General features: G+C 70.6%; 1 non-coding gene across 1 annotated transcript in view; it reads right to left on the minus strand.

Annotated features, from left to right (window-relative positions):
- LOC132245026 (5S ribosomal RNA) overlaps positions 1–39 on the minus strand; it is a 119-nt gene extending 80 nt beyond the window's left edge. The window contains exon 1 of the ribosomal RNA XR_009456857.1: positions 1–39. This exon is cut by the window's left edge and continues 80 nt beyond it. This is a non-coding gene — a ribosomal RNA (5S ribosomal RNA).
- Between the last annotated feature and the right edge of the window lie 7,461 nt (positions 40–7,500).

Consider the following 7,500-nt stretch of genomic DNA (forward strand, 5'->3'; position numbering starts at 1 on the left):
GACGGGATCGGGCGCGATCAGCCCGGTCTGGCCGTAGGCGGCGGGGAAAGGTAAGGCGGGGGTCCGCAGAGGCTCGCAGGGGGTGGACACGGTGCCTGGAAGTCCCCTCTGGAAGGCACGGGGTTGAGACGGTGCCCGCAAGTCCCGATGGCGAGGCCAGGGGCGGGCGGACCTGGGGAGCGAGCGGAAAAGCCCATCGGCATCCATGGGGTTGACCTGGGGAGCCTAAATGCCCCTAGGAATACGTGGGGTGGAGCTGGGGAGCGGAAAAGCCCCTAGGAATACTTGGGGTGGAGCTGGGGAGCGAAAATCCCCATAGGAATACATGGGGTGGAGCTGGGGAGCGAAAAAGCCCCTAGGAATACATGGGGTTGACCTGGGGACCGAGAAAGCCCATAGGAACACATGGGGTTGACCTGGGGACCGAAAAAGCCCATAGCAACACATGGGGCTGACCTGGGGACCGAAAGAGCCCATCGGCATCCATGGGGGGGAGCTGGGGAGCGGAAAAGCCCCTAGGAATACATGGGGTGGAGCTGGGGAGCGAAAAAACCCCTAGGAATACTTGGGGGGGAGCTGGGGAGCGAAAAAGCCCTTAGGAATACATGGGGGGGGAGCTGGGGAGCGGAAAAGCCCCTAGGAATACATGGGGTGGAGCTGGGGAGCGAAAAAACCCCTAGGAATACTTGGGGTGGAGCTGGGGACCGAAAAAGCCCTTAGGAATACATGGGGGGGGAGCTGGGGAGCGAAAAAGCCCCTAGGAATACTTGGGGTTGACCTGGGGACTGAAAATCCCCATAGGAATAAATGGGGTGGAGCTGGGGAGCGAAAAAGCCCCTAGGAATACTTGGGGTGGAGCTGGGGACCGAAAAAGCCCATAGGCATCCATGGGGTTGACCTGGGGAGCGAAAATCCCGATAGGCATCCATGGGGTTGACCTGGGGAGCGAAAATCCCCATAGGCATACGTGGGGTTGACCTGGTGCCCGCCCCCCCCACGGAAGTCCGTATGAGGTTTTTGAAACGGGCCTTGCCCGGGCCTTCGATCCAGGAGGGCGGACACTTTCGGCGGTTCGTCCCGGTGGCTGGGCCGGGTGCCGCATCTACAATATAGCCAAGAAACGTTCGCGGAGATTTTCGAGAACACGTTTTTAAGGACCCTCAATGCCCATGTTCGGTTCCAGAAAGCCGGTCAGAGGGATCTTCGGGGCAGAACCCTGCCGTGCTGAGGGGCCAAACCCGAGTTTGGAGCCAGGTCAACGGGGAAAACCGGAAAAGGGCCGGAGAAGGCGGTCAGGCCGGGCGAGAGTTCCAGGAGCTCGGCCACAATTCCGATCTCGTCCCGGTCAAGGGCTCCGTGGAAGGGCAGCCCGGGGGGCGGGTCCAAGGGCCCCGGCAGGGACCCGGGCCTCCGGGGTCGGAGCCGAGGCACCCCGCCGAGGGGTGGTCGTCCCGGGCCAAGGCGGCGGGAGCCCGGGCAGGACTCCGCGGGGCAGGCCGGGCGGGAGTTCCAGGAGCCCGGCCGCGATTCCGACTTCTCCCCGGTGCCCTGCCCGGAGGCCGGGCAGGTCCGGGGGCCTTCGGCGCGGGCGGCGGGATGCTCCCGCGGGGGAGACGAGCCGTGCTGGGCCCCGGGAGGGAGGCCCGGGGTCGACCTGGCGCCGGGGCTCCGGCCCTGGAAGTCCCGATGAGGTTTTTCAAACGGGCCGTGCCCGGGCCTTCGCTCCAGGAGGGCGGACACTTTCGGCGGTTGCCCCCGGTGGCTGGGCCGGGTGCCGCATCTACAATATTGCCAGGAAAGGTCCGCGGAGATTTTCGGGGACACGCTTTTCGGGACCCTAGTTGCCCATCTTGGGTTCCAGGAGGTCGGGCAGGGGTACCTCCGGGACCGGACCGTGCTGCAGGAGGGGGTCAACCCCGGGTTTGGCTCCATGTCGACTGGAGCTCCGGCCCAGGGGCGGGCCGGGCGAGAGTTCCAGGAACCCGGCCGCGATTCCGGCTTCTCCCCGGTGCCCTGCCCGGAGGCCGGGCAGGTCCGGGGGCCTTCGGCGCGGGCGGCGGGCTGCTCCCGCGGGGGAGACGAGCCTCTCTGGGGCCCGGGAGGTTGGCCCTGGGTCGACCTGGCGCCGGGGCTCGGGCTCCGGAAGTCCGTATGAGGTTTTTCAAACGGGCCGTGCCCGGGCCTTCGCTCCAGGAGGGCGGACACTTTCGGCGGTTCGTCCCGGTGGCTGGGCCGGGTGCCGCATCTACAATATTGCCGAGAAAGGTCCGCGGAGATTTTCGGGGACACGGTTTCCGGGACCCTAGATGCCCATCTTGGGTTCCAGGAGCTCGGACGGAGGAACCTCCGGGGCCGGACCGTGCTGCAGGAGGGGTTCAACCGCGAGTTTGGCTCCATGTCGACTGGAGCTCCGGCCCAGGGGCGGGCCGAGCGGCTTGGCCGGGCGAGAGTTCCAGGAGCCCGGCCGCGATTCCGGCTTCTCCCCGGTGCCCTGCCCGGAGGCCGGGCGGGTCCGGGGGCCTTCGGCGCGGGCAGCGGGCTGCTCCCGCGGGGGAGACGAGCCGCCCTAACGCCCGGGAGGGAGGCCCGGGGTCGACCTGGCTCCCGAGCTCCGGCCCTGGAAGTCCGTATGAGGATTTTCAAACGGGCCGTGCCCGGGCCTTCGCTCCAGGAGGCCGGACACTTTCGGCGGTTGCTCCCGGCGGCTGGGCCGGGTGCCGCATCTACAATATTGCCAGGAAAGGTCCGCGGAGATTTTCGGGGACACGGGTTTCGGGACCCTAGATGCCCATCTTGGGTTCCAGGAGCTCGGACGGAGGAACCTCCGGGGCCGGACCGTGCTGCAGGAGAGGTTCAACCGCGAGTTTGGCTCCATGTCGACTGGAGCTCCGGCCCAGGGGCGGGCCGAGCGGCTTGGCCGGGCGAGAGTTCCAGGAGCCCGGCCGCGATTCCGGCTTCTCCCCGGTGCCCTGCCCGGAGGCCGGGCAGGTCCGGGGGCCTTCGGCGAGGGCGGCGGGCTGCTCCCGCGGGGGAGACGAGCCGTGCTGGGCCCCGGGAGGGAGGCCCGCGGTCGACCTGGCGCCGGGGCTCCGGCCCTGGAAGTCCGTATGAGGTTTTTCAAACGGGCCTTGCCCGGGCCTTCGCTCCAGGAGGCCGGACACTTTCGGCGGTTCGTCCCGGTGGCTGGGCCGGGTGCCGCATCTGCAATATTGCCAGGAAAGGTTCGCGGAGATTTTCGAGGACACGGGTTTCGGGACCCTAGATGCCCATCTTGGGTTCCAGGAGCTCGGACGGAGGAACCTCCGGGGCCGGACCGTGCTGCAGGCGAGGGTCAACCCCGAGTTTGGCTCCATGTCGACTGGCGCTCCGGCCCGGGGGGCGGGCCGGGCGGGCAGGCCGGGCGAGAGTTCCAGGAACCCGGCCGCGATTCCGGCTTCGACCCGGTCGACTGCACGGCGGGCGTGCAGGCCGGCGGCGACTCCCAGGGCCCCTTCCAGGCTGCGGGGCCCAGCGGTTGGAGCCCGGCTACCCCGGCGAGGGGCGGAAGAACCTGCACGGCGCGGCCGGAGAACCCGGCATGCATGCGCGGGGCAGGCCGGGCAGGAGTTCCAGGAGCCCGGCCACGATTCCTACTTCTCCCCGGTGCCCTGCCCGGAGGCCGGGCGGGCCCGGGGGCCTTCGGCGCGGGCGGCGGGCGGCTTCCGCGGCGGAGACGAGCCTCTCTGGGGCCCGGGAGGTCGGCCCTGGGTCGACCTGGCGCCGGGGCTCGGGCTCCGGAAGTCCGTATGAGGTTTTTGAAACGGGCCTTGCCCGGGCCTTCGCTCCAGGAGGGCGGACACTTTCGGCGGTTGCCCCCGGTGGCTGGGCCGGGTGCCGCATCTACAATATTGCCAGGAAAGGTTCGCGGAGATTTTCGGGGACACGGATTTCGGGACCCTAGATGCCCATCTTGGGTTCCAGGAGGTCGGACGGAGGAACCTCCGGGGCCGGACCGTGCTGCAGGAGGGGGTCAAAACCGAGTTTGGCTCCAAGTCGACTGGAGCCCCGGCCCGGGGGGCGGGCCGGGCGGGCAGGCCGGGCGAGAGTTCCAGGAACCCGGCCGCGATTCCGGCTTCGACCCGGTCGACTGCACGGCGGGCGTGCAGGCCGGGGGGCGACTCGCAGGGGCCCTTCCAGGCTGCGGGGCCCAGCGGTTGGAGCCCGGCTACCCCGGCGAGGGGCGGAAGAACCTGCACGGCGCGGCGGGAGAACCCGGCATGCTTCCGCGGGGCAGGCCGGGCAGGAGTTCCAGGAGCCCGGCCACGATTCCTACTTCTCCCCGGTGCCCTGCCCGGAGGCCGGGCGGGCCCGGGGGCCTTCGCCGCGGGCGGCGGGCGGCTTCCGCGCCGGAGACGAGCCTCTCTGGGGCCCGGGAGGTCGGCCCTGGGTCGACCTGGCGCCGGGGCTCGGGCTCCGGAAGTCCGTATGAGGTTTTTGAAACGGGCCTTGCCCGGGCCTTCGCTCCAGGAGGGCGGACACTTTCGGCGGTTGCCCCCGGTGGCTGGGCCGGGTGCCGCATCTACAATATTGCCAGGAAAGGTTCGCGGAGATTTTCGGGGACACGGATTTCGGGACCCTAGATGCCCATCTTGGGTTCCAGGAGGTCGGACGGAGGAACCTCCGGGGCCGGACCGTGCTGCAGGAGGGGGTCAAAACCGAGTTTGGCTCCAAGTCGACTGGCGCTCCGGCCCGGGGGGCGGGCCGGGCGGGCAGGCCGGGCGAGAGTTCCAGGAACCCGGCCGCGATTCCGGCTTCGACCCGGTCGACTGCACGGCGGGCGTGCAGGCCGGGGGGCGACTCGCAGGGGCCCTTCCAGGCTGCGGGGCCCAGCGGTTGGAGCCCGGCTACCCCGGCGAGGGGCGGAAGAACCTGCACGGCGCGGCGGGAGAACCCGGCATGCTTCCGCGGGGCAGGCCGGGCAGGAGTTCCAGGAGCCCGGCCACGATTCCTACTTCTCCCCGGTGCCCTGCCCGGAGGCCGGGCGGGCCCGGGGGCCTTCGGCGCGGGCGGCGGGCGGCTTCCGCGGCGGAGACGAGCCTCTCTGGGGCCCGGGAGGTCGGCCCTGGGTCGACCTGGCGCCGGGGCTCGGGCTCCGGAAGTCCGTATGAGGTTTTTGAAACGGGCCTTGCCCGGGCCTTCGCTCCAGGAGGGCGGACACTTTCGGCGGTTGCCCCCGGTGGCTGGGCCGGGTGCCGCATCTACAATATTGCCAGGAAAGGTTCGCGGAGATTTTCGGGGACACGGATTTCGGGACCCTGGATGCCCATCTTGGGTTCCAGGAGGTCGGACGGAGGAACCTCCGGGGCCGGACCGTGCTGCAGGAGGGGGTCAAAACCGAGTTTGGCTCCATGTCGACTGGCGCCCCGGCCCGGGGGGCGGGCCGGGCGGGCAGGCCGGGCGAGAGTTCCAGGAACCCGGCCGCGATTCCGGCTTCGACCCGGTCGACTGCACGGCGGGCGTGCAGGCCGGGGGGCGACTCGCAGGGGCCCTTCCACGCTGCGGGGCCCAGCGGTTGGAGCCCGGCTACCCCGGCGAGGGGCGGAAGAACCTGCACGGCGCGGCGGGAGAACCCGGCATGCTTCCGCGGGGCAGGCCGGGCAGGAGTTCCAGGAGCCCGGCCACGATTCCTACTTCTCCCCGGTGCCCTGCCCGGAGGCCGGGCGGGCCCGGGGGCCTTCGCCGCGGGCGGCGGGCGGCTTCCGCGGCGGAGACGAGCCTCTCTGGGGCCCGGGAGGTCGGCCCTGGGTCGACCTGGCGCCGGGGCTCGGGCTCCGGAAGTCCGTATGAGGTTTTTGAAACGGGCCTTGCCCGGGCCTTCGCTCCAGGAGGGCGGACACTTTCGGCGGTTGCCCCCGGTGGCTGGGCCGGGTGCCGCATCTACAATATTGCCAGGAAAGGTTCGCGGAGATTTTCGGGGACATGGATTTCGGGACCCTAGATGCCCATCTTGGGTTCCAGGAGGTCGGACGGAGGAACCTCCGGGGCCGGACCGTGCTGCAGGAGGGGGTCAAAACCGAGTTTGGCTCCAAGTCGACTGGAGCCCCGGCCCGGGGGGCGGGCCGGGCGGGCAGGCCGGGCGAGAGTTCCAGGAACCCGGCCGCGATTCCGGCTTCGACCCGGTCGACTGCACGGCGGGCGTGCAGGCCGGGGGGCGACTCGCAGGGGCCCTTCCAGGCTGCGGGGCCCAGCGGTTGGAGCCCGGCTACCCCGGCGAGGGGCGGAAGAACCTGCACGGCGCGGCGGGAGAACCCGGCATGCTTCCGCGTGGCAGGCCGGGCAGGAGTTCCAGGAGCCCGGCCACGATTCCTACTTCTCCCCGGTGCCCTGCCCGGAGGCCGGGCGGGCCCGGGGGCCTTCGGCGCGGGCGGCGGGCGGCTTCCGCGGCGGAGACGAGCCTCTCTGGGGCCCGGGAGGTCGGCCCTGGGTCGACCTGGCGCCGGGGCTCGGGCTCCGGAAGTCCGTATGAGGTTTTTGAAACGGGCCTTGCCCGGGCCTTCGCTCCAGGAGGGCGGACACTTTCGGCGGTTGCCCCCGGTGGCTGGGCCGGGTGCCGCATCTACAATATTGCCAGGAAAGGTTCGCGGAGATTTTCGGGGACACGGATTTCGGGACCCTAGATGCCCATCTTGGGTTCCAGGAGGTCGGACGGAGGAACCTCCGGGGCCGGACCGTGCTGCAGGAGGGGGTCAAAACCGAGTTTGGCTCCATGTCGACTGGAGCCCCGGCCCGGGGGGCGGGCCGGGCGGGCAGGCCGGGCGAGAGTTCCAGGAACCCGGCCGCGATTCCGGCTTCGACCCGGTCGACTGCACGGCGGGCGTGCAGGCCGGGGGGCGACTCGCAGGGGCCCTTCCACGCTGCGGGGCCCAGCGGTTGGAGCCCGGCTACCCCGGCGAGGGGCGGAAGAACCTGCACGGCGCGGCGGGAGAACCCGGCATGCTTCCGCGTGGCAGGCCGGGCAGGAGTTCCAGGAGCCCGGCCACGATTCCTACTTCTCCCCGGTGCCCTGCCCGGAGGCCGGGCGGGCCCGGGGGCCTTCGGCGCGGGCGGCGGGCGGCTTCCGCGGCGGAGACGAGCCTCTCTGGGGCCCGGGAGGTCGGCCCTGGGTCGACCTGGCGCCGGGGCTCGGGCTCCGGAAGTCCGTATGAGGTTTTTGAAACGGGCCTTGCCCGGGCCTTCGCTCCAGGAGGGCGGACACTTTCGGCGGTTGCCCCCGGTGGCTGGGCCGGGTGCCGCATCTACAATATTGCCAGGAAAGGTTCGCGGAGATTTTCGGGGACACGGATTTCGGGACCCTGGATGCCCATCTTGGGTTCCAGGAGGTCGGACGGAGGAACCTCCGGGGCCGGACCGTGCTGCAGGAGGGGGTCAAAACCGAGTTTGGCTCCAAGTCGACTGGAGCCCCGGCCCGGGGGGCGGGCCGGGCGGGCAGGCCGGGCGAGAGTTCCAGGAACCCGGCCGCGA

This window comes from Alligator mississippiensis, chromosome 14 (genome assembly GCF_030867095.1).
Source record: "Alligator mississippiensis isolate rAllMis1 chromosome 14, rAllMis1, whole genome shotgun sequence".
In the NCBI taxonomy this organism is placed as follows: Eukaryota; Metazoa; Chordata; order Crocodylia; family Alligatoridae; genus Alligator; species Alligator mississippiensis.